The sequence below is a fragment of the Mytilus edulis genome, chromosome 6, assembly GCF_963676685.1.
Source record: "Mytilus edulis chromosome 6, xbMytEdul2.2, whole genome shotgun sequence".
Lineage (NCBI taxonomy): Eukaryota > Metazoa > Mollusca > Bivalvia > Mytilida > Mytilidae > Mytilus > Mytilus edulis.
The window spans coordinates 25186962-25213934 of NC_092349.1; positions in this window are offsets into that span (position 1 = coordinate 25186962).

Consider the following 26973-nt stretch of genomic DNA (forward strand, 5'->3'; position numbering starts at 1 on the left):
ATGTCCCAACTGACGAAGCCACCATTCCGTCCACTTTTCCTCGAATGAACTTACGTGAGCAACACACGTACGACACGTGCCACATATGAACCAGGGTGTGCTTACTCTTTTGTTAAAACCTGAGATCACTTCGGTATTTTGTTTGGTTCATCTTGTTCAATCTTTAGGTTTCCATGTTGCGTTTTGCAGAAAATGTTGTTGTATGATTGCCAACAATACTTTAAACCAACTTATTTTCGCGAGCGATTTATTTTCGCGACTTTCGCGAGTAGAAAAATAACGCGAATATAAATCGTCGCGAATATGTAAAACTTAGATCTTTCCCGATTAAACTATATCCAGAAATTAGAAAATCGCGAAATTAAATATACGGGAAATAGACTTGAAAGGGTAAAACGCGAAATAAAGTATCCGCGAAAATAAGTTGGTTTGCAGTAACCAAAAAAAAAAAAAAAAAAAAAAAACGAAATGGGAAACAACTGTAGGAAACTGTTCGTCTCTGAAAAATTTCAATTACAAATTAAATGAGATGCTGTACGACCATACATTTTTTTTTTAACAATTATTGATAGTTTCAAACTTTTTACATCTGCCATTAAAGCGCTAGGTTTGGCATGCCACAAAACCAGGTTCAACCGACCATTTTTTCATAAAATGCCCTGTATCAAGTCAGGAAAATGGCCATTGTTACATTATAGTTCGTTTCTGTGTGTGTTACATTTCGCTGTTGTGTCTCTGTTGTGTCGTAGTTCTCTTATATTTGATACGTTTCCCTCAGTTTTAGTTTGTTACCCGGATTTGTTTTTTCTCTATCGATTTATGAATTTTGAACAGCGGTATACTACTGTTGCCTTAATTTAACATGAGAGATAAGCTTATATAATACGCGTTTGCACTTTAGCTACCTTCAAAGACATGAACTAAAGTAGCTACATGTTAATTGACAGCCGAGATGAATTTAACCTCGTTTTCATGTTCTATTTGATTATTTGCAGTGCTAAATAAATCATATTAAATGAAGCATTTGTCAAAATTTTATTAACATGGATTATTTTTGAACGCACAATGTGCAAGACTTCCTTTGATTTTTTTTAGTTTCTTTGATTATTTAATTGATATCATAATTTTCTTTCAACTTAAGAGTTTATCAAAAGAATAATTAAGCACTGGAAACTATATATTGATTACTGTTAAATATTATGTAATATTTGTGCTGTTTTTCTTCTTATTCTACATTTTAAGGTGCATTCCATATTTTGAAAGACAATTGCTATAATTATGAATAAAAGCAAATGTGGTATATACGACAACAATAGAACTAACCCCACCCCCATAAAAAGATATTAAAAGGTTAACTAATTCGATCAACATTCTCATATTTAATTTAAAACGTATCAAAAAACTTTTTCAAAGTGACAAAAAGTAAGAATTAACAAAGTATGGACTTCTTATAATATATCACGAATGTGACCTTCCGTATTAGACTATTTACCGGGTTTGTAATAACATGCGCAACACGAAGGGTGCCACATGTGGAGCAGGATCTGCTTACCCTTCCGGAGCATCTGAAATCACTCCCAGCTTTTGGTGGGGTTCGTGTTTCTTAGTCTTTAGTTTTCTATGATGGGTCTTGTGTACTATTATTTGTCTATATGTCTTTTTCTTTTATTAGCCATGACATTGTCAGCTCTATTTTCGATATGTTAGTTGAATATTCCATTTCAATTTTTCTCCCCATGAATTAGTTTTCTTTAAAAAATAGTTTTTTTTAGGAATAATCATTGAGCAATTTATAACGACTTGTAACTTTTAAAAATTGTACGGTGATTAACACTTTCATTATATAATTGAAAAAGGATGGTGAAATATACAATGTAGCAAAGTATAAGAAAAAGTCCCTTAAGGTGGTACCTAACACTACAGGGAGATAACTCTGTAAAATCAGCCAAACGTTTTAATTACGTTGCGTTGTTAAGAGAATATTAAGCTTCTCAATGGTCAAAATTAGTGTTTGTCAAACTGCTATATAACCAGTGTAATTTTTCTGATAAAACGGTTGGTTCAAATTTTTTGAATTTTTAATATATTTGTCAAAGGGTCAAAGTAAATACTTTGTAAAAATTTTATGAAAATTAAACGAGCCAAATTGATTTTAGTGAAAGTGTTAGGTACCACCTTAATTAACCAAGAGATGATTTATCTAATTTCCTCCGACAGATGAGCGACAGGTACGTGTATTTCTTTTAACAGTTTTATCGTTGTATTTTCGAATATATCCACTATTTCAACATTATCTTCGAGCTTTACCAAACATTAATGGATTTTAGTGTAAAAATATGTGTAAAGCAACTCATCTAACGTTTATCTGAACTCATAAAAATGAAACAAATATTTAAAATAGTGACGAATTAATTACATAACTAACACTTAAGCATCTTTTACAATTAAGATCTCGAAGAGAAGAAGATTACATAACTTTGAATTATTGCATAATTAAAAGACAAACAAAATTCCAACTTCGTTAAACATATTACAACAATTCGTAGTTTTAGGATGAACGCGTTATGCTGTTAACTCGATTTACCACATATATCATAGAGTACACCCAATTTACCACGTATAACCCAAATTGATACACCAATAAATACACTTGTCAAAACAAAAGTACAAAAGCGAAAGATTATGTTATATAAAGAGTCACTCGGTCAACATTGTTATGTTTAAATTGTGAAGTATTATTTTTTTTATAGAAAACTTCGCTCAAGTTAAATCCACCATTTTCTAGATCCACTAAAGATAAACTGTTATCACAGAGATATGTCTCGCTTTTTTGTAATTTTGATAATGCAAATGTTGAAATTAAAATAGCAACACTTAAACATGCAAAGTTTTTCAAATATTCAAAGTCAATGAATCATGACTGAAGATACATGGCTAAAAAATCTCTGTGTAAATGAGATGTGCCAATGCTTATACAACTGCATACTATAAATACCATTGGCCTATCATAAGTAGTTTTCTTTTAACTAGCCTAACCATAAACTAATACATGAAAAATAATCAAAATTTAAAATCAATAGACCATAACTGAGAGGGCGGGGCCAAATAATCTCCGTGGAAATGATATGTGCCAATGCTAATACAACTGCATACCAAATATCATTGACCTACCACTGGTGGTTGTCAATAAATTGACCTAATCACAAACTTATAATGAAAACAAAGCAAAAAATTCAAGTCAATAGACCATGACAAATATTCTCCATGGAAATGAGATGTGTCAATGCTTATGCAACTGCATACCAATTATCATTGACCTACAACTAGTGGTTCCTTATAAAATGACCTAATCACAAACTAGTACATGAACAATAATTAAAATATCAAAGTCAATAGACCATAACTGAGGGGGCGGGGCCAAATAATCCTAATCTCCATGGTTATGAGATGTGCCAATACTAATACAACTGCATACCAAATATCTTTGTACAAATCCACTAGTGGTACACCATAAACTAGACCTAATCACAAACTAATACATTGCTGACGTCGCCGCAGCCGACGCCGGAAATTATGTCTCGCTAAAGCGAGACAAAAATACATGTCCCAAGTCAGGAGTCTCCGTTTTTGATTTTTATTTTTTCGGAGTTCAGTATTTTACTAATTTTACTCTGATGTTTACTATTTCACCTTTTCCCTTTCCTTGTATGTTTGTCGAATAATATGGCCTAGTAATGCATATTCATTACAAGGTGTGAATGAGTTTATATGATTTGAGATATTATGAAAGAAATGTATGAAAATTAGATGAAGTTGTGAATGAAGTATTGTGATAATGATCCTCAAATTAAAAATAAAATGAATCGGGGATAAGCTGAATAAATGATAAATATAACAAAGGTTTCGTTCAGCTAGCATTTCATAGTTGCTGATATAACCAAATGTAATATTTGAAAAAAGCAAATGTACATTAACTCGAAACATAGCTGTACAACAAGTAGAATATGGATCAAATATAAAACTCTTCAGACAGGGCAACATATTTGGTTCCTGCAAACAATGCTAGACTAGTGATACTCCGAAAAGTTAAGCATAACCTTGTTCCGAAGCAAATTCATATTCAATATTTTATCATAGTCTCACCAAATACAGTTACATATATTTACCTAATAAAATATTCTTCCAGGTACATAAAAAATACATGCATAACAACAAACTTACAGTTAACATTGTACATGTATGTGCCAAACTTAAAAGATTTATGAGAGACTGTACAAGCAATATTACAACAACAAAAAAACAATTCGACATTGTACATATTATATATAATATATATTTTCTTAAGAATATCATTAAAGTACAGCATAAGCAATTACTAGTATATAATAAGACATTTTTGCTGAATAAAATGTTATAGCAGGTTTTGGCGACACTTTTAAAAATTCTATCATTATTCAATAAAAAAAACAACACCTTTTCATTATCTGATTAAACGTTAAAATCCACATGCAGCTTTATGAAACAATATATGTTTCAGATCTTAATATGGTGGACATTTTAAAAATACATGTAACTCATCTTCAATACTGTACAATAATTTCTTTTCTATCATATCAGTTTCTATACGGATGCAGATCAATCATATTGTTCAATTTTCAAATCGATATGGTGTTTGAGTCAGTCAACAATAATTAAAATGAAACATGTCGATCAGAATAATAAAAAAGTGAAGGATAAACAAAACCAAGACACAAATAAAGACGACCGACGTCCATGCACAAAACAGAAAATGGACAACCACAGCGCTAACTAAACCAACATGACATCACACAGTAACACTAAAGTGTCACAAAAGGATAAACTGTAATCATTTAATTTTACATTTTTGTAACTTGTATTACACAAAACGACGTCTTAAATAGTATACGTATAGGCTATGTAAAAAAATAATAATTCATATACTTAATTTCAAGATCCCACTGCAAACCAGCAATCGTTTTGCATTCTATTTCACTTAAAATTTGCGCAAAATTAGTTGAATATTTGTACAATTAACAATCCCAACATATTTACATCTCGTGACTATTTATGTCTGGAATAATTAAGATTATTGCTCAATAAAATGAGAAACATCACAACTATGTAATAGCAACAATTTCAATAGAAAGCATGGGACCAACCAAAAAGTTACATGTGAATCATCATAATCACGAAATGCCTCGGTAACGGATGATGCCAAATGTGCTAAATTAAATACTTTCAAAATACTTGTCAAATTTAAATTTAAACCTGCACGTACATTAACAGTAAATATTTTCAGAATGAAAACGAAAGGGTGATTAAAAAGACATTTGCTATAGTTAAAACTTTTTAACGCGGAGAATAATCAAGTTAGTTGTTGTAATAAGATAATGCAGATGAAGCAGAATTGTTCTTTGTTTGAGAATACATTTAAATTGACATAGAATTATTATTTCTATTTGAAAAAAAATTATACAGCGATACAGTTTGTAAAAGTAAATCAAATTGGGAACATACTCAACACAACTGAACAAATATACAATTCATTGTCTGAGTGAAACACACAATTATGGATATCAACCTTAATGTTCATCAGAAGGAGTTGACAAATATGGATATCTACCTTGATGTTCATCAGAAGGAGTTGAGAAATATGGATTGAGATCTCAGAAACATGTTTAGCCCCGTCGCATGTTTGCGCCTGTCCCAAGTCAGGAGCCGCTGGCCTTTGTTAGTCTTTTGTTATTTTAATTTTAGTTTCTTGTGTACAATTTGGAAATTAGTATGGCGTTCATTATCACTGAACTAGTATATATTTGTTTAGGGGCCAGCTGAAGGACGCCTCCGGGTTCGGGAATTTCACGCTAAATTGAAGACCTGTGGGTGACCTTCTGCTGTTGTTTTTTTCTATGGTCGGGTTGTTGTCTCTTTGGCACATTCCCTATTTCCATTCTCAATTTTATATCCACTTGATGTTCATCAGAAGAAGTCGAGAAATATGGCCGTGTTTACTCCACACAATTTACTCTGAGTACCTCCAGTGCACCTTGTAAAGTTTAAAGACATGGCAGGAACTAGGCAAATACAATTTGAATGCATGTGATGTTTCATATAATTAAATACTTACCTGGAATTAGAGATTCCCTTTCTTAAGCCTGCAGAATGTAATAAGATAAACAAACGGCTATATTAGTCAAAAGGTTATGACGAACCTTGATTAAAAACCTATAAACATTTTCTATTCCAACATACATTGATCTCTTCACTCATAAAATCAGTAATATGTGATTGCCTTCAATATTTGAAATTATTGCAATCATGAGTCCCGATTCATTACTTTGGACAATTTGCACACGTCGGTTAGTGTAAATATGAATAGTAACAGTAACAGAATGTGCTAGAGACCAAATACGATATAGATGAAATTTGTTGACACCATATATATCGTATTAGAACCCTAGCAAACTGTGTAACGAATTTATCTCATCGACTATCTTTATATGTGACAATAAGACTACTAGTATATTGGCCTTTCGATCAAAGTGATCAAGTCTTCAATATAAAGAACCTACCTCCATTGGTCTATAGATTGGTTCAAAAGATACCATGTCTACTATATGCTGATGATCTTGTATTATTATCTGACTCAAATAAGGGCTTCAGAAGAGACTTGCCACTCTGTGCACATTCTGCAAAGATTTGTGTATGGAAATAAATGTGAGGAAAACAAAGATTATTATATTCAATAGGAGTGGTAGACTACTTAATGAAGATTTCAATGTAGGAAATAATTCTATCGAATGTGTTAAACAATACAAATATCTTGGCAAAGTCATCCAAATACTGGAAACTTTAATGAAGCCAGGAAACAATTATTCCAAAAAGTTCAAAGGGTCAGTTTTAAACTTTATAAAGATTTGAAATCATCAAATCCTCCTATTAAACTCTTTTGCAGTTTATTTTATCATTGTATACAGCCAATTGTAACGCATGGTTGTAAAAATTGGGGTGTTATTAACATTACTCTTAAAAGGAAAAAAATATCCATGTATGACATAATAAAAAATTGGGAGTTTGAGAAGCTAAATTAAAAATTTTGTAAGTATATTATTGGTGTAACAAAGATGTGCAGAAATGTAGCAGTCCTGTCTGAACTTGGTGGATATCCTCTTTATAAAAATTTGCTAACACACATGTTCATGTATTGGCATAGACTAGAGAGTTTCCCATCTGATTTATTTAAAAGAGGGACGAAAGATATCAAAGGGACAGTCAAACTCATAAATCTAAAACAAACTGACAACGCCATGGCTAAAAATGAAAAAGACAAACAGAAAAACAATAGTACACATGACACAACATAGAAAACTAAAGAATAAACAACACGAACCCCACCAAAAACTAGGGGTGATCTCAGGTGCTCCGGAAGGGTAAGCAGATCCTGCTCCACATGTGGCACCCGTCGTGTTGCTTATGTGATTACAAATCCGGTAAATAGTCTAATTCGGTAGGTCACATTCATGAAAGGGAAGTGGATTGTAGTTACGACGTAAGGAACGTATCCGATATCATTTGTGAAATGGTTATTCCATAACGGTCAACCAACTCGTGATGGCGTCCGTAAAATTTACGAAGGGATGATTTCAACTTCACCATTTGGAACTCTTGGTTTAATAGCTTCCTTGTGAGCAGTAACCCTCTATCAAGAAAATCATGATAGGAAATGCAAGCACGGGAATATCGTATCAATTGGGAGATATATAAGTGCTTATGCTGAGTTAAAAATGATTGCGAGTAAAGCTCAAACTAGCTCCAATAATTCATGGCTCTCTAATATAATGTTCTAGAGCGAAAAATTTGGTATTGATCTAAATGTTTGTAAAAATTTAGGCAAAAATAGATTTAAAGATTTGCTGAAAAAACAGCTCAAATTAAATTTCAAAATGATTGGAAGAAATGCGAGATTTTTATTTACAGAATCAAGGCAAATTGGACACTTATTTTTCATTCAAAAGGCCATTTGACTATGAAAATTAATTAGATTTAAAGCACCCCAAAAAACATTTGTTAACAAAATACAGAATCGGCAATCACTGTTTAAGAATAGAAACTGGCAGACATGAACGATTTACCAATATATGTGGTAAACATGAAATATTACCTCGACATGAGAGGATATGTTTATATTGTAATTCAAATTCTATTGAAAATGAAATGCACTTTCTTCTGGAATGCCCTCTTTACAATAACATCAGAAGTATATAAAAAATACCCCAGCTTAGTTAATTTAAACAGAAATGATCTTTTTATATGGATCATGACTAATGAAGATAGCAGTTTTTCATCTATTTTATGTGCATAACTTGATAAAAGCCTAGAATTTAGAAAATCAGAAAATTAGTTAAATACTCTAATAGATAGCAGAATTATCTCCCCTTGACCACTGACCCTTTCCGAATGCATTTGAACTATTATTTTATGTTTCTTTAATCACTCTGTAATGTTTAGTCATGTTGTTATTAATGTTATGCTCTTAATGGGCCCTTTAATTTGGAAAAATAAAATATTGTATTGTATTGTATTGTATACAAAAACAAATGCCAACAATAACAACTGGTTAGCTTTCAATGTGTTTTCTGCATTTATTTCAATTGTTCATCACCAATTTCTTCGTCTGTTGAAACCTTTCAGATTTTTCCTCAACACCGTGTTGTTTTTACAAAGTGACGTAACACAACTACTAATCGCGCATTGAAATAAACCAAGCCTACATACCCAAGTGAACTAAACACGGTCTCCAGGAGTAGATTACCTTAGCCATATTTAGCACAACCTTCAGGAATTTTTTATCCTCAATGCTCTTCAACTTTGTATTTATTTGGCTTTTTAACTATTTTGATCTGAGCGTCACTGATGAGTCTTATGTAGACGAAACGCGCGTCTGGCGTATAAAAGTATAATCCTGGTACTTTTGATAACTATTTACACCACTGGGTCTATGCCACTGCTGGTGGACGTTTCGTCCCCGAGGGTATCACCAACCCAGTAGTCAGCACTTCGGTGTTGACATGAATATCAATTATATGGTCATTTTTTATAAATTTTCTGTTTACAAAACTTTGAATTTTTCGAAAAACTAAGGATTTTCTTACCCCAGGAGTAGATTACCTTAGCCATATTTGGCACAACTTTTAGTATTGTTTTCCTAAATGCTCTTCAACTTTGTATTTATTTGGTTTTTTTAACAATTTTGATCTGAGCATCACTGATGAGTCTTATGTAGACGAAACGCGCGTCTGGCGTATAAAATTATAATCCTGGTACTTTTGATAACTATTTACACCACTGCGTCGATGCCACTGCTGGTGGACGTTTCGTCCCCGAGGGTATCACCAGCCCAGTAGTCAGCACTTCGGTGTTGACATGAATATCAATTATATGGTCATTTTTATAAATTTTCTGTTTACAAAACTTTGAATTTTTCGAAAAACTAAGGATTTTCTTACCCCAGGAGTAGATTACCTTAGCCATATTTGGCACAACGTTTAGAAATTTTTTATCCTCAATGCTCTTCAACTTTGTATTTATTTGGTTTTTTAACTATTTTGATCTGAGCGTCACTGATGAGTCTTATGTAGACGAAACGCGCGTCTGGCGTATAAAATTATAATCCTGGTACTTTTGATAACTATCTCCACGCGTCTACTTATTGACTGACGTTATTTTGTTATTAGCCCATAAACATAATTTATTCATGTGACCGTAACGTCATCAACATTTTTTCATGGTTTTCAACGGTTTAAAATGGAATTTATAATTAAATTATAAGAAATGACCGTAATATTTTATCTGTCTATTCAAAATAACATAAAAATGTGGTGCTCACTGTTAAATAACCTGCTACGCGCGTTATTCAGTGTGCACCACATTTTTTATGTTATTTCTTCATAGAAAGAAAAACATATTACAGTCATTCCTTAAATATTAACGAAAAGAAATACCGATTACGCAATTACAGCAATTAAAAATTCAGAGGAAACAGTATTGTTATGCTCCAACTCAACCCTAAAGCTGATTATAACCATCATGACTATAATTGTCTCATACATTAGAAATTCTTCAATTAGCAAAATTCACTGTACTTTGGTAGACTTTGAAAGCAAAAAATTCACATGAATATAAATTCACATGAATAAAGTTTCCAGAAATAAAACGAAGCATGGTTATCTACATTGTTGGAATTTGTGAGAAAAGAGTATAATTCTAAAAGTACGAAATAAGTATGAATGTGAAGTTATTATTCGATATTCAATATCAAACCGGCTGCTAACAGTAGGTTCGATATTCAAATTTCGCAATTGAAAACTATAAAAATTAAGATATTCAATAACATTAAAAACATGATAGTTAGAGATAAAACATGTAAAAGGAGTAAAAAGATATTGAGAAAATCGTTTAATGACCACTTCAAGCAGTCGTAAATTTCTCTTTGTCCTCAAATCTAAACCCTAATGTAAATAGCACACTTGTCTTTATGAAGTACATATTTTTATCAATAAAATGCACTTTTATACATGATATTTCTAGAAAAAAAACCCAAACAATCACTCTAGTAACATTTAAAAATATAAATAGAAATAATCATGGAAAGCCATAAAAAACTGACACTTTAGCCTTCTGTAAAACATAGAAGACAAGAAGTTTACCCTAATTCCTTTTGGTGTCATTTGTATTTTTATATCCACTAATTATCTGCATAATATTATGAAGATTGAGAGAACATGCTGTTTTTTATTTGCATCGATGTTTAGTTTTATTCTATAGTTCCATTCTTGTTTTAGTGTTTATGAATTTGTGAAATTAAATAACAGTTGAAACTTTCTAAAACATCTTTTTACAATAAAATGTTTGATAATAAAGAATTTAAAGCTTTGAAGTATTGCATATTATTTAAGGGGCATTGGCTGTCAAATTCCTGTTCACTGATTTGACTCAAATACTCATTTTTGATTTATAACATACAAAAACGTATATCCAAACTGTATATAATAAGTCTAAAATAATACTATAATAATATACAACGCATGGGCTCGATAAAATGTATCATCATTTCGTGTGTATTTTAGTTTAGATGACATTTAATTAACTGGTTGACCTCCGAAGAATGTCGACGGTCATATAAGCGATATAAACATAAATAAAGATATAAATAGGAAGCGAAGTCGTGCAATTTGATTTTTCTATGTCCGTTTAATTTCATAGTATAGGTTAAAAATATATGTTATCCAGTATTAGAATGAGTTTTTCTGGATCGAATCGGTCAATCAAATAATTTACCTTTGTTTCGCTTTCAATGTTGACATTCTTTTCCTTTTAATAACTGAACACGCAAAATTCATGCGTAATCAATCTCTAGCTAAGGAGTTAAATTGACGGTCACATGAATACAGATTCAATGAGGACAAATTATTCACTCGCAGGTGAATAATTCATCATCGAGGTTTCTAAGCTTATTCTGACAAAAATGAACCATACTGGCTGCAAAAAGCGAATTTTATTTTACTTTTTCACTTTCATTAATGATTGAACAAAAACAATCATATTTTAAAATTTTTATATATCTCTAAGCTAGTGCCCCTTTAACGAAAAGAAATACTGATTACGAAGTTACAACAATTAAAAAAACTCCTTATTATAAATGAATATATTTTGCTTGGAATGATACAGTATAACACATTAATACTTCTGTAGCTTATTATGCAATGAACAAATAAAATTAAACTTAAAATAATTTTCAGGTAGTACTTCATCATATATATATGTAACTTCATTTTGAAAATTGACCTGAATTTCAGGTGAAAAAAAAACTACATGAGATTCACATGAATATAAATTCCCATCAATAAAGTTTCCAAGTGTATACCCAAAAAATGCTTAAGCTAAATTTGCAAAGATTGCAGAGTAATTCTAAATCAATCATCGCCATTACCACGCTTAATCCTTTAATGAAGCAATAACTTAATGTTAGTATACGGTTCCTTTGTAAGGCATGCACAATGACAAATTCAATTGTTCAGTTCACGAACACAGTCAGTTAGAAATTTTGAAGGGCAAATATGTCATTTTTTTTTAAACATTTTTTTTACACATTTCTGAAATCAAAAAGCACTAACGCTTAACTTCTTTTTGAGAAACAATTTCATTTATTTCCTTCATTAGACGCTATGGAGTTTTGTATAACATAAGCATTGTCAGTTAAAAAAATCGTACACAGTCATGCTTAAAAGCACCAATATGTAGTTTATCAAGATTTTATATGTATTGATATTATTTATTATACTGCTTCATTATCTTTATCTTTAAAGTGTGTCTAACCTTTACACTATCGAAAGTTACAAAATATAACAATTGATCATAATTAAATTTTAATTAAACGGAAAACTAAATCGAATTATTTTAGCATACTTGTTTTTTAATTACATTTTAATTGTATTGTATTGCAGCTGGTGTTTGAAGGTTTTGATCTATTACAACATTTGTGAAAATGAAACATTATTTGTGTATAACATCTCCCATCTCTAATTGTTTTTCTTCTAGATTGGCACGTGCCATCATTAGACAATATGCTGGCATAACTTTAGACTAATTAGATATATATCTAAGTATAATTCTATAGCCTACTGACATTAACTTCCGGTTTGCCTATCATGGTCATATTTTTTTCCTTCTTATGTTTTATAGATCTTATGTTAGTTAAAAAGAAACACGTACCATGATAATTTATCTGAGAACATTAGATTATAAAATGCATTAACTAATTCCTAAACAACTATCGAAGAACTTATCATTTTCTTTTGTAATAAGATATATCAAAACAGTGGCATTAGCTATTTTTGGAGTGTACAAAATTCTTTGGATGTTAGACGGTCATTTTGATTTTGTTGACAGTTTTGACTTTTCAACTCTTTACAGTTTACAGTACACTGCCACACAATCTTATCAAACAAAAGTTTTCCTATTTAATTAAATGGTAGTTTGGAAAATTTAAATGCAAGTATATGTTCTGCAACTCATTTATAGTCTTCTTTTCTAATGAGGAAGGTAAATATGCTAGATATATTTACTAAAGGTGGGATGAGATAATTGAAGCTGTTAATTTTCTTCTTGGTAATATTAATGTACGTTATGGCAACAAAGTTTATCAACCGGTAGTAGGTATTGCTATGGGCACCAATTATGCCTCTTTAATAGCAGACTTGTTCTTGTACCGTTATGAATCACAGTTTATGAACAAACTCAGTAAAGACCCATATAAATTGATTGCATTTAATTGATAAAGTAAACAACACTTACCGTTATCTTGACTGTCCTTTCCTAGATTTAGATATTTCAGTTTTACTATGGAAACTCTACACTTAAAATCGATGAGTGTGTCAACGAATTAAATAAACTTTTGATTACAATTTGTGAACAGTATACTAAAGTTGAATTAAAAAAGTAAGCAAATGCGGCTTTTGTGTTGACAATAATATAACTAGTACAAAAAAGCCAGTATTTAAAATTGACAAACCATGCTGATCTCAAAAACCTTACCATCACTATCATAGACCACAACGAGGGTTGGTCAAGGGCCGACAGATTTGCTTTTGGATAAGAAAGTTAAGAACAGTTTCCCCAGAGGACATTAATGAAAAAAACATGGAATGAATCCCTACCATCACTTGTTTCCTGTAACTCAGTCTTCAGTACAGGACTCTCACAGTTTTAAGGGATGTATTCCTCCTCCCAAATATCAATATTGATGAAATTTACAAGCGTATAGATTCGTGATTATTTGTATAACGATCAAGATTATTATTTCAGTTTGACTACCACATGTTAAGATAAGAATCATTTGACATCTTACTGATGAAAGATATTAGTTATCCGAAATATTTAATCTTTGTTCATGATTTTACTTTTTTTTTTAGCTCAACTGGCCCAAATGGCCACATTAACTCATCATAGATACCATACAAAAGACTCATCAAGTGAGCCACGGCTAAAAATAGAACATAGGGGTTGACTATAGAAGTCTATGGGAAAATTGTAAAAAAGCAATTTCAAATGGTCACATCTTGAAAACTAATTTAAATAATAATAAGGGGTTTTCAGTAACTATTGTAAGATTACAATGGGATGACTTGCTTTTAATTTAACTACTGGATCAAACTTGGTCATAATCATAATTGGGGGGTTTTAACCTTATTTTACATGATTTCCAAAACCACAGTAGATACAGGTGAGCCTCTACTTTGTTTTGTGATGTTGTACATTTTTAGACTTGCTCTTAGTATAATAAATATATGTATACAAGAAGCTTTCATTTGAAAGTTTTATCGGTGAACGGAAATTGTTGTTCTGTGTCCGCATGTCGCCTTCCACATTCATCTATCTCATTCCATATTCTTCTCCGTAAACTCGTTGATGTTTAGTTCAATCAAAATAAAACCATGTTAGATTTTGCTTGTGACATTATAGAAATACAAGTGCTGTAACATTGATGTCGATCGTCGAGTCGTCTTTTTATCAGGTAGGAGTAGGAGAGTGACATTAGCGTATATCATTGGATTCTGATACTGTTGCTATCAAAGATATTTATCCGTTTTGTGTACCGCATGCGGCGTGGAAAATAGCACTACCATTGATGCGCCGGCAAGCTAGTTTTGTAACGTCCGAGTGCTGTCTTGTGCGAGAAAACTTGAAAACTTACAAAACAACAGAATATTATGCGATAAATGTGTTGGTGATCTTTGTACTCATGCAATACTATCATGTAACAATACAACTAATATTCAACTTTGGTGCAGTGTTATAGACATAAAACCGATTGCATTTAAAGTGTTCACCTAGGAAGTATGACTGAAAACAAGTTTCTTAGTCGTTTTCTTGCCTGTCAACGCTTATCAATGGGCCGTTTCAGAATCTAAAGCATCATGGGTAATTTCATTGTTCGTACCCCAAAGTGAAAATAACGTTACGTCATTGGTTGAATTTCCATTGTTTATAACGTTTTAAACCAATCAAAACGCTTTGGGGTACACTTTTGAAAATATTACCCATGATGCATTAGATTATGAAACGGCCAATTGCATGTCTTTATCGTGATCTCATTGACAATTTCACTCTCTTTAGTAACTTTCTTTGTGTAAATCATAACTCAGCGTTGTTTGTGTTTATAAATTAAAAAGTATGTCTCATTGATTCCATGCAAGTTCTACTAATGAATGGACTCAAATTATATATAAAAAACACTAAAACATTTTTTTTATCTTCTTTTATTTTAAAACAAATAATAATAACAATGCATTTTTATTTTTATATTAAATTATTTCAGAGCAGTTTCTGTTGAGTCAACAAATATGCTTTTATATAGATCACACTTCATGTCAGTATGAACATGCTTTGAATAAGAGTGATTTAAAAAATGCTAGTCTGAAAGAGATTTTTTAAAGTTCAAATTTAGGACAAGACTTTTTCATTTACTTTTACAGGATTCCTTCATCACAAATATTATAAACAATGGATGAGTTTTGTTTCGTAATTTTTTAAAAGCAGTTAATGTTGTGCAAAGATAGTTTTTATGATTCCCTTACCTTGTTTTAGTTAAGTCAAAAATTTCACTGACTTAAAGAGAATAATTAATCCAGTCAAATATTCACAGCTGAACTCGTCATTTTTTTAAACAAACACACTAAATGTGTGTACATTGTGTTCAGGATGCAAGTTAACATCGATGTGTAAGACCAAAGACTACAATGTAAAAAATGTCTTTCTTTAAATTAAATTTGGAATTTAGTTCGAACGAGGTTTCCTACGGGGTGATTGAACGGGGTGATTGAACGTAGACTGATATTTATTTGTTACTTTGAGATACGTACTATTAGTTTTTTATATAGTATATATAATCTTTGTTTATCTGTGAATAAAAAAAGAAAAAATAATAGACAAGTTCCCATAATTTATAAACGACGAACGGCGTTTAATAATGTAATTTTTGAAAGACGGCAAATTTAACATATTTAAGTATTATTTACTTTTCAGTAAGCAGAGGCGGATTTAGGGGGGGGGGGGGGGGTGGGGGGGATCGGGGCAGGGGGCCTGCCCCCCCTTTTTGGGAAAAAATTGGTTGCTTATATAGGGAATCACTGGAGCATGACCGGAACGAGTCCCCTCTTAAGCAGTCAGTGGGACCCTCTTATAGAAACTGGATCCGCCACTGGTAAGAACCACAGTGATTAAAAATCAAAAGAAATCGATCTTTGACCCTAATGGCAAGTAAGAAACAGAAAAAAATTGGCGCCAAATCATTTTTTCCGCGAAATTAACGCATTTTCAGAATGACGGGTTTTAATATCAGTCCCATTGTTGTCTTAATTAAGAAAGTAGCAACAACGGTCGTTTCTAAGGGATTGCTTTCCGACTGTGTAAATCAATCAAAACGAGAAAAATAACGGCCTGATTTATGTACAAAATAAAGAACGAAAACAATTTATGATATACACCAACAAACGACAACCACTGAATTGCAGGCTCCTGACTTGGGAAAGGCACATACATATATATATATAATGTGGCGGGGTTAAACTAGTTTGTTGGCGCCAAACCCAAACTCCGGACAGTGATCGTTTCCGTTCCGGAACTATTTTCCTTTACTCAATGCTTTCCTATTGTTTGATTTCAGGGAAAACGGTAGTATTTAATTTTCCCAGCATTAGGTTGGCCTTTTGTGTACCCAAGGCAGGTGAAGGAAGTCAAATTAGGAGCGCTGTGATTGGATGTAAGGGTACAATATATTTTTTATTTATCTATGAATAACTGCAGTGTGTATATTTACAACATAAATTTTGAAACCTATTGAAATATTTTCTAGAGAATTATTTGAAAAGACTTGCAAAATTTCATAAATTTGGTGCAAAATGACGGTGGGCATGGATAACATAAACAAGCTCCGTTGGAAGTTGGTCATGATACTATTTGGCTTTAATTTTTAAAACACAAGAATAAAGTACTAACGCAGCATATAACTGTTTTATCCAGGTTTTTATCTTAAAAAGTTGTAAATTTAGAAAATGTTAATATTTTCGCCTATGGCAGAATAAATAGTACCGTTTTCCCTATAGTTCTTTGTATTTCAAAATTTGTGTAGGTATTTTCTTGACATATGCACAAATCATGCATTTTGCAAGTTTATCAATACAATACAATACAATATTTTTATTGTTAATCAAGGACGCCCTAAGAGGGCAGTATAATTACAAACAATTTATTACAATGATTATTATTAATTCTTAATGATATATAAATAAATGACAAAATATAGAATATAGAAATAAACAGAAAAGCAAAATTAAAACCACTGATCTATTTATCTATGTTTCAATTATTTTTCTATCAATATTAACTTTCTTGTCGTTGAAATTGTTTTCTTTTGCATATTCTTTGAATATTTATTTGGAATAAGTAATTCTAATAAAAAGGAAATGTTTTCTTGTCACTAAATAGTTTCTTGTCGCTTCTTGTCACTTCTTGTCGCTTATATACTAGTCAACAAAAGAAACGATACACAACTTTTTTTTCGAATTTAAGTTTTCCGATTATACGACCAATAATGATGATGGTAATATTAATGACCACTGAAATGTAAATCCGTTTCCAAAAAAATAAATTTTGCTTTCATAACGCCATTTTGGCGAAATTTGAATTTTTTGACAAAATTTTCATAAAACGACATTTTGAAAACAGAAGTTCCAACTAATGATGCCAACCTCTCATTAAACGGTAAAGAAAATGTTTGCCATCAATTCGTTTTTAAAAATCATACAGTTTCTTCGTTGATTTGTAAAGCAAAGTTCGGCACCAAAAGAAATCGTTAAAATGTATACATTATCAATTGATTTACCATGGACCAAAAAATTTAAAAACACAATATTTCAACCCATAATTAACATGAACACAACTTGATTAGCATATTGAATATTTTTAAATAAATTTGAAAATTCATTTAGTACTTTGAAAATTGTGGGTCGTTTTTTTATCCAACTTTCCGCAAAAAAATAATTTGCACCCTATGAACGTTTGCACAGAATTTAGTTACTTTCTGACAGGTATCATATGTGCATACATCGCAAATGAAAGCTTTTTGAAACAGTGTATCTCATTTTTACGGAAGCCGATAAGGGCCATTCAAAAAAAAATAATTATGTCGTAATTACGACATAGCATGTCGTAATTTCGACATAACATGTCGTTATTACGACATCGCTATGTCGTAATTTCGACATAACATGTCGTTATAACGACATCGCTATGTCGTTTTAACGACATCACTATGTCGTTTTAACGACATAGCTATGTCGTAATAACGACATCACTATATATATTAAAGAATATGTATTATGATTGCCAAGAGACTAAATGACACAGAAATTAACAACTATATGTTATCATAATGTCCCCAATAATTAGAAAAGCCCCCGCATAGTCAGCTATAAAAGAGGGACGAAAGATACCAGAGGGAGAGGCCCCGAAATGCTGTGTGGTAGACAGTGTTAACATTAATTAATTATTAGCTCCCTTGGTAAAACTCCAAATTTCATATTTAAAGTATTTCATTGTTGATTAATTTACATGATGCTTAATAAGTATATATTTGTTAATTGCATAGCTTTTGCTATTTGAATTCATTGGTTAAAGATATTTATTCATATTGTAAAGTTTAATATTTGTATCGTTGCAAAATCTTTGGTCACCTTCTTTGGTTACCTTCTGTGAGAAACTTATATAATTTATAGATCCTAGTTAAGTAGATACCGACCGTGGAAGGGATGCAGAGTCAGTCAAGGTCTTATAAACCTTCTACTTGTTCGAACAAATATGTGTGGAATTATATGAGGACTGACATACAGTCCTACCTATAAACAAGCGCTAACTACATGCCTTCGTGTAATAAGGGTGAATTGAAATATTCATTGCTCTCTTTCTACATTCAAACGTTGGACACGATGTTCCTACAACCTGTAGGATTTAAAACAGAATCTTCGAAATTTCATCCGCAAAACAAAATAAAAATGTTAGAAAACACGAACCAATATTAAAACAAATTCAATATATGTTTCAAATTATGGTTTTACAGCTCTTGGTCATATACTAAGTAATATCTAGTATATTTGATGATTAGATTAGCAAAGCTATGTGAAAAAAACCGGATGTCCAACGTTACATTTATGAAAAACTGTTTTAACATGTTTACATCTTATGTATAGTGATCCTATTTCTTATTCTCTGATCTTCTTGATACTTGGCAGGAACAACGACAGGTGTCGGTTCTTTGTGGCGTTAAAGCCGTTATTTTTGCCAAATTTTATTTGACTCGGTGGCTTTATATTAAGCGGGAATAAGAAAAATGTCCAACGACGTTTTTCGTTATCTCAACGACTGAAAGTGAATTTTGTAAGTAGCAGAAAATGAATAAAAAGAGTAAGACAATAATAATATCTAACAAAAGTACAAATATTTGCCTCATTATTCGTGAGTTCAAATATTGCTGATTCAATAAAATCTTCTCTACACAGTCGTTTTTCAAACGGTAGCCACTTTGTTAAAGTTGATATTTCATTTTTCAAAGCAGTTAACGCGTATTTTTTATAATTAATCAAAACAAAAGTTAGATACACGAAGAGTAAAAAATGCCAAGATTCTTTTCTTATTAACTACATGTTTGGGTCTTAAAGGGATAAAATGCTTCCACACATTACAAAACAGTAGCCAATTTGTCCAAACGTCGAAAGTTCGAAAGACGCTAATTTCCGTCGTTACATGTGCTAAAGTTTCAATTAAATGTTGATGATAATTAAAACAAATCGTGTTATGAAATTTGGAAAAACAGGTTGATGATTGCTGCCGAAAAAAAAGAATAGCGCATGTTGCTATAGACTCCACCCGGGGACATAAGTTCGACACAGGTTTAATTTTGCAATTTTTATTAATCGTTTATAGCTTTTAACGATTTATTTAAAAGAATGATGAAATGGGGAAAAACATCTCATTACATGAACTTCGTCCAACTTTTGCAAAGACAAATTTAGACACCAAGACAGTCCTCTAAATGTAAAATTCGAATTGAAATTTATATTGTGGAAGTACTCCATAGATCATTTAAAGTCGTCACTTCAGTAAGGTGCAATCACCAATATTAAAAGACTTATACCAGTTCACGGAGTGTTTTACTTCGCGATTTGTCCTGCTATTCATGTTATAACTGTCGTGATGAAATTAATTCCTGTACTAGCGAAGCCGGAACTTTTCGTCAATATAAACTTGTGCATGAAATGGAGGTACTAGTAATTGAAAGACAAATCCCAAACAGCGACGAAAACCGTTTCATCGAATTTTAAAAACCCGGCCCGGGATTATTTAAGCCGTTTTCGCGTACGATCCAGGAGTAGATCACTATATTTTAAAATGTATATATCAGAAATTAAACACTATAGATGACTTGCGGAAATAATTCTCAAGCCAAGGTTCAAGTAATTGAAGGGGTGTATTTCGACAACTTATGTACCAGGGAAAATACAATTCTATTCAAATTTAACTAAGGGTAAAAATGTTCGATTTACTTGCAGAGTGTCAGATATATTTGTATTGGGGTTGAGTTAAGATATAGAAATTTTACAATGACAGATGATATGCAGCTTGAAAGTTAAACATCATATGATAAAAGTTTCGTACAACTAAAAAAAAATATCTTTTTTATGGAAAACTGTACCACATCTTTCTATATCTACTTCCGTCCCATCTTTCTTTCCCACATTACTTGCGACAGTAATGCATTTTTAGTTTGAAATAACTTAAAGGGTAAACATTATTAAATAGATTTCCACAACTTGAGGTAATTTATGATAAAATGACATCACAAAACGAACAGAACCAGAATCAGAAATTTAAAAAATTTTGTAATATAATAAATAAATCAACCAACATATAAAAAAAAACGAATACAACTTGCATAAATTAATCAAAAACCCTCTTCGACGCCGCTTTTTATGTGTAACGTCGTGTTTAAGGAACATCGTGCGCATCGTTTGACAGTAAATACAGAGCAATCGATACGTCCATTCACCCTCATTACAACAAACCATGGAGTTGCGCGCTTTTTTTATAGAGAGGTGGAAAGCTTTACTTGCCTTGATAGGACTTCCTGAAGTCCCCGGTCGGTTTCTTATTACATTCAATCAGGATCTATAAAATATACAAGTTTCTCACAGAAGGTAACCAAAGAAGGTGACCAAAGATTTTGCGACAATGCAAATATTAAACTTTACAATATAAATAAATATCTTTAATCAATGAATTCAAATAGCAAAAGCTATGAAATTAACAGATATATACTTATTCAGCTTCATGTAAATTATTTAACAATGAAATACATTAAATATGAAATTTGGAGTTTTACCAAGGGAGCTAATAATTAATTAATAACACTGTCTGCCACACAGCATTTCGGGGGCTCTCCCTCTGGTATCTTTCGTCCCTCTTTTATAGCTGATTATGCGGGGGCTTTTCTAGTTTCTAGTTGGGGGCATTATGATATGACCTATAGTTGTTAATTTCTGTGTCATTTAGTGTCTTGGCAATCATAATACATATTCTTTAATATATATAGTGATGTCGTTATTACGACATAGCTATGTCGTTATTACGACATGTTATGTCGAAATTACGACATAGCGATGTCGTTATAACGACATGTTATGTCGAAATTACGACATAGCGATGTCGTTATAACGACATGTTATGTCGAAATTACAACATAGCGATGTCGTTATAACGACATGCTATGTCGTAATTACGACATAAATTTTTTTTTTGAATGGCCCTTATCGGCTTCCGTACATTTTGTTTTATATTTAATACTTTTTGATAAATTTGATTTCAAATTTAGTCGAGTATCGTTTCTTTTGTTGACTAGTATATTATTCTTATTATCGCTTCTTGATGCTTCTTGTCGGTAAAATTCTTCTTGTCGCTAATTAGTGAGGCCGGCGTTATATTGAGTGTTCTTTCAACTTCACAGACGAGAAGATCATATTTTATGTTTCTTCATTGACGAAGATTTTTTTATATGGCAATATCACAGGAATCGTAAGTTATATCAATAAAATTCTGTAAAGAATAAAGTCGAATATCAATAGAGCTTCTCGTGATAGTCGACTTTATTTTTTACAAAATTTTATTGATAGAACTTCCGATTCCTGTGGCAATATGCAACAAAGTCGATTGAGTTTTCATGCCAGAATTGAATTCTTCGACCTAACGATACAGAAATTTACAAATATTTCATTTTGTAAAATTATTTGGATTGAGTGCATTTTACCTAGTACGGTTAGTGTTTTTATTCATATATACTGGTAAAGTTGATAACAAATATCCTCATTCATCAATGTTCAGCCATATTTGCTTCAGCAGCAACAAAAGGTCAATCTGGGTGAAACCGCTTGAAGAGCGCGTAACGAAAAAAGCCGAAGGCAGTGATTAGTGTAGAGTAGTATGCGGACCCGTATGCGGATCGGAGCTGGAACTGCCGGGGAGTTTGCGCCAAACCCTCACCCTAACAAGTGACAGTGATGAAACCGCACAACATAAGAACAAACTATGCAAAACAATAAACGAAAAACAAATATGAGAACCAGCAAAAAACAACAACCATCCGTGTAATGTAATTGATCATTTGAATAAACTTATTCTTTAATGTCACCAATTCAACAAAGTAGGAAAATATTTAAGTATTATTCTCATTGTTATTAACATTGACTTTGTTTTTGAAACATTTAACATAACTTAATATATATCGCTATACATGTACAGTTATGAGAAATTGTGATCCTACATCCTGAACTCTATATTCGATACTGTTTACATATATTTTGGCATTGCACAAGGTCATTGCACAAGGTCATGCTTTTCTTCAGTTGACCTTTAAGGAATGATAAACAAATCTGCGTACCAGTGTTAACACGTCTTATCAAATTTAGAATTTTATTTCGATTTAAATATTAATATGATTGATACGGCGCTTTTTGTCCACAATTCGCTTTTTGTCCGCTTTTGCTTTTTGTCCGATAATTTTGCTTTTTGTCCGAAACTTTTGCTTTTTGTCCGTTGCTTTTTGTCCGTTTTGCCTTTTGTCCGATTATTTTGCTTTTTGTCCGAAACTTTTGCTTTTTGTCCGTTGCTTTTTGTCCGTTTTGCTTTTTGTCCGATAATTTTGCTTTATGTCCGATATAAAATGTGTATATTTTTGGCAGGTTTCATTTTGAACTTCAAAATACCATGTCCTTTTAGGAGTTAAATACAGACCATACTCACATTATAAATGATTTGTACATGAAATTTCATGTCTTTTACAATATATCGCATTACCTCTAAAATGGCTCGAAGCACTAATATCCTAGACCCGTAGGTGTTGGTCAACAGAGGGCAAGGGGAATACTCTTGTATATCCCTAAGTCTAAAAAACAACTATTGAAAGCTGGCTAAACTAAGACATACTCCAGGTAGGCCATTATACCAGAAGAAAGGGTAGTCAAACCCTTATAAATGGCTTATAGCACTTATGTCCTGGATCTACACGAGTTTATCAGCAACGAATTAAAAGGGGCATGAGTTTCGCCGGTATATCACGAAGTAAAAATAAACCTCATTATTGCCAGCTCTTCAAACTAAGAGATTATCCACGTTGGCCATTATACCAGAGGTATAGGTAGGCAGTGCCTCTTAAATGGTCAATGGGCCATGGCACTTATGTCCTCGACCCGTACAAGTTGGTCAGAAGAGGGTAAGGGGAATACTCTAGTATATCACACAGTCCACCAAAAATAGTGACGGCTGCCCAAACTAAGACATTTTTAGGTGCGCCCTTATACTAGATGTTGGAGTAGTCATTCTCTTAAAAATGGCTCATAGCACTTATGCTATAGACCCGAACGAGTTTGTCAACAATGAGTTAAAAGGGGGATGAATTAGCCCGGTATATAACGAAGTTGAAATAAACTGTTGCCCGCTGGCTAAACTAAGAAATTATCCACGCGGGCCATAATATGAGAGGTAGAGGAAGGGATTGCCTCTATAAAATGACCATGAGCACGTATGACCTAGACCCGTACGAGTTAGGCAGCAAAGTGTAAGGTTGGTACCCTAGTATATAATAAAGTCGAACTAAACTATTGCTGGATGGCTAAGAGATTCTCCGCGTGGGCCATGATACCAGAGGTAGAGGTTGTCATTGCCTCTAAAATGGCCTAAATCACTTATTCCCTAGAGAAGTACGCGGTATCATCAAAGGGTTTAAAAGGGAGTTGGGACCTCTGTTTACAAAGAAGTCGAAATAAATTATTGCCGGCTTGCTTAAGTACGAGATTCTCCAAGTTGGCCATTAATCCTAGGTTAAATGTGTGCATTGCATTTTAAATGGCTGATAAAACTAACGCCCTATACCTGTACGAGTTTGTCAGCAAAAGGTTAAAGGGGGGATGCGATGCCTCTTTTTACAACGAAAATATAAATTAAGCCGACTGGCCTAACTAAGAGATTCTATACGCGGGGTATTATATCAGAGGATGAGGTAGGTATTACCTCTAACATAGCCATAACACGTATGTCCCAGACCCGTGTAAGTTAATCAGCAAAGGGTAAGGGGGGTACCTAAGTATATAACAAAGTCGAAATAAACTATTGCTGGCTGGCTAAACGAAGAGATTCTCCACATGGGCCATGATACCAGAGGTAGAAGTGGCCATAGCCTCAAAAATGGCCACTTATGCCGTAGACCCGTACCAGTGCTTCAGCAAAGTGTTAAAAGGGGGAGGTGGTATCTATGTTTACAACGAAGTCGAAATGAATTATTGCCGGCTGGCCAAACAAAGAAATTCTCAACATAGGCCATTATAACAAAGGTAGGGGTGGACATTGCATCTAAAATGGCCCATACTTCTTATTCCATTGATCTGTACGAGTTTGTCAGCAAAGGGTAAGGAGGGTACCCTGGTATATAACAAAGTCGAAATAAACTATTGCCGGATGGCCAAAAATAAAAGATGATCCACGTTTATCATGATACCAGAGGTAGAGGTGGGCCTTGCCTTTAAAATGGTTTATAGCACTTATGCCAGCAAAAGGAAAGGAGGGTATTCTAGTATATCGCAAAGTCGTTATGAAATATTGCCGGCTGTTCAAACTACGAGATTCACCACATGGGCCATGCTACCAGAGGTATAGGTGGTCATTGCCTTTAAAATAGTCTATAGCACTTATATGGCATATACCCGTACGAGTTTGTCAGTAAAGAGCTAAAATGAGGAGGTGGTACCTCTGTTCACATTAAAGTCAAAATAACTGTAGCCGGTAGGCCAAACTCCGGGTTTCTCTACGTGGATCATTATACCAGAGGTAGAGGTTTATTTCGACTTCGTTGTAAACAAAGGTAACACCTTTTATTGTTAACCCCTTGCAGGCAAAATCGTACAGTTCTTTGGAATTAGTGTTATATGCCATTTTATCTATCTCTGGTAAAATGGCCTACGTGGAGAACCTCTTAGTTTGGCCAGCCGGCAATACTTTATTTCGACTTTGTTGTAAACAGAGGTACTATCTCCCCCTTTTGATTCATTATTGTCAAACTCGTACGAGTCTAGGGCATAAGTGATATAAGAAATTTGTATGGCAATGCCCTCCTCTATCTCTGGTAAAATGGCCTACGTGGAGAATCTTTTAGTTTGGCCAGCCGGCAATTATTAAAGTGTATTTCGACTTCGTTGCAAACAGAGGTACCACCTTACCCTTTTAATTCATTGTTGTCAAACTCGTACGGGTCTTGGGCCTAAGTGATCTGTGCCTTTTTGAAGGCAATGCCTACTTCTACCTCTGGCATCATACCCCACGTGGCGAATCTCTTGGCCAGCCGGCAATTGTTTATTTCGACTTTTTTATATACCAAGTTACTTCCCTAACCCTTTGCTGACTTACTCGCTGGCTTATCCCTTATTGTAAGTAAGTAAGTTCAATAAATATAAGACTATATGCCAGGTCTTTCTGACAACCAATTACAAACAAATTGGGGTTTATCTAATGAGGCTTTTCCCAGGATGCAATTGCTCGTAGACTGTATACAGTTGACCAAATAATCCACAAATTCCGCAAAAGGATCTTTTAATTATAGGCCATGTCCATTTAGACATTAAGCAACAAAAGCCCAGCATGACCGATGCATTTGTTTTGTTAAAACATCTCCGATATTGATTCCGTGTGGCCTTCCAATTGACATGAGTGTCCATTGGTGTTCATTGTTAAACCTTTGGAGCTATATCAGTTTGTGTTGAAATTAAGAGCACGATGACCTTCCCTTGGTGATAACAACATGACCAACAACCATATTGTGTGTTACCAAAAGCCGTCAGCGATAGTCACACCGACAATTTGCTACCTTCGTGGACAAAAGCCTGGCTTTTCGCTGGATCCTAATTAACATCTAGTGTTGTCACTACCATTTGCTGTAGAGATTTAGTTGCACAACATAACAGAAACATTCTTTGTAAATACTCTATGTTGATATTTTGACATTTGGATGGTTCATATACCAATTGTAGCCGAAAAATGATAATGAAACATTTCTGTTTAATATCGATCTATTGTTGGAATTGTAAATTTTCATATTCAATTTTTGTTTGTTTAAAGATGACCATTTTAAATAAAGATTTTAATTTTTTAAAAAGCAAGTGTTAGACTTGTGCTTTTATTGCCACTCAGTTCATATAACCTGTCATTTTAGTCGAGCCTTTACTTTTTGATGCAGAAAGCTCGACATATGAATAGTGATCCGGCGGCGGCGGCGGCGTAAGTTAACTTCTGAAAAGCTTA